This window comes from Schistocerca cancellata, chromosome 4 (assembly GCF_023864275.1).
Source record: "Schistocerca cancellata isolate TAMUIC-IGC-003103 chromosome 4, iqSchCanc2.1, whole genome shotgun sequence".
Lineage (NCBI taxonomy): Eukaryota > Metazoa > Arthropoda > Insecta > Orthoptera > Acrididae > Schistocerca > Schistocerca cancellata.
This window is the reverse complement of record NC_064629.1, coordinates 446,785,901-446,787,767: the sequence shown is the minus strand read 5'-3', so window position 1 is coordinate 446,787,767 and position 1,867 is coordinate 446,785,901. Positions and strand designations below refer to the sequence as shown.

General features: G+C 42.2%; 1 pseudogene; it reads left to right on the top strand.

The window, feature by feature from the left end:
• The first annotated feature begins 659 nt into the window (after positions 1 to 659).
• LOC126186587 (U6 spliceosomal RNA) lies at positions 660 to 775 on the top strand (annotated as a pseudogene).
• The last annotated feature ends 1,092 nt before the right edge of the window (positions 776 to 1,867 follow it).

The following is a 1,867-nucleotide window of genomic DNA, read 5'->3' as shown; positions in this document are numbered from 1 at the left end:
ATCTATTATTAATATGTTTGATATAAATTTCTCAGTTGCTATCGACACAAACTTTTTGAATTTAAGCTACATCTGGTCTACGTCTACATAGTTTGGACGCTCTCTTAGGTGTCAAGCGAATTCAATTAAGACTAAACGCGCTCTTAAATGGTACTATCGCTATGTCACCTGGGCGACACTTTTTGTCCTTTCTTCTCATTTCCTCGTAATTATTTTTTAAATTTATTAGCTTTCGGGAGTTGCCCATACAGTCATTTCACTAGTTGAATAACAATTACGACGATACGGACTTGAGGACAACACAACACCCAGTCGCCGAGAGGAGAAAATCTCCGAACTGGCCGGGGCCCTTTCACTTAGCAATCCTCCGCGCTCTGCTAGTAATTATCGGCCGCATATTGTCACCACAAAGCAAGATGTCTTCCGACATCCGCGTGCACGTCTCTGTTATGGCCACAGGCTGTTCCTGAGGTTTTTTCCCGTAAACACAAAATTTTGATCTTGAATACTTACTAAATTGTTGGTCTCTCTGAAGACGACTTTTCTGTACATGAAAGTTATATGGCCAGGTATGCAGTTGGCTTGGAAATTTCAGACCGCAGATTACTGACACGGATGGAGTAGAGCCTGGTGGTCTAGCGGTGTACTCACTTCGGCTCTGCATATACAAAAGTTGGCTGGAACGATTGAAACGATACAGAGAAGATTAGCATGGCCCCTGCGCAACGGCAAAGCGTATGTCTGGAAAGCGAGAGGTCACGGGATCTAATTCTATTCAGATCACGGAAATTTTCTGTCTGCCTTTAATCAGCCTTCGCCTCTCAACAGAGTCAGTAGTCGTCAGGAACGACACGTGGTTTTGATTTCACGTTAAACTGTAGGTCTCATTTCCCCATTTGCATAACGAAAATAGTTTAGGGAGACCCAAGTCGCCGAAGTGGCTTCCAATTGCAAACTTGCACCCGGACATTGAACTACACAAATTATTGCTGTGGGTTGGGAGTCCTCACATATACAGAAGGAACTACGGATGTACCCCGAGGAAGTTTGACAGGACCAGTATTGTTCGTAATGTACGTGGCGTCCCTGGCAGGAAGATCGATATTTAGGAGATGACAGAGATTCTCATTTGGAGCAACAAAGAGGATTTAGATGTAATAACATCATAACGCTCGGGTGGCGCGCCTTGGCTGGAGCACAGTTCGGAAGAGGGTGCAAAATTCGACACAGGACGGACATATTGCCAAGATCTATGCACTTGTGCAATAGTGCCAATTTCTGGAATAACATAAAGACGTGAACCAGTAATCTCCAACAAAATGCTAAATGATAACATTTGCTGATGTCGTTACTGTCATCAGTGAATAGGAGGAAAACTTACAGGATCTATTGAACGGAATATACTATCTAATGTATACAGAATATGGACTGGAAGTAAACTAGTAAGACGAAAGTAATGAGGAGCAGTAGAACTGAGATTAGCGGTGCACTTAAGATCAAAATTGGGAACCAAGTACTCGTAGTATACGAAGTGAAGAAATTCTATAAATTAGGACGAAAAATAACATCAAACATAGGCCTTAATTCGAGGAACAAATTCATGAGAATGTACATCTAGAGCACAGTATTGCATGGAAGTGGATCATGGACTGTTTGAAAGCCAGAAGAAAGAGAAAAGAAGCATATCTGATGCAGTGTTGTCGAAGAATGCTGAAAATACGTGTACTGATAAGATAAGGAATGAGGAGGTTCTCCGCAGAATCGGTGAAAAAAGGAATGTATGGAGTACATTGACTGCAAGAAGGAACAGGGTGATAGGACACAGGAAATACCTTCTATGTTTATAGAGGAGACCGTAGAGGTCAAA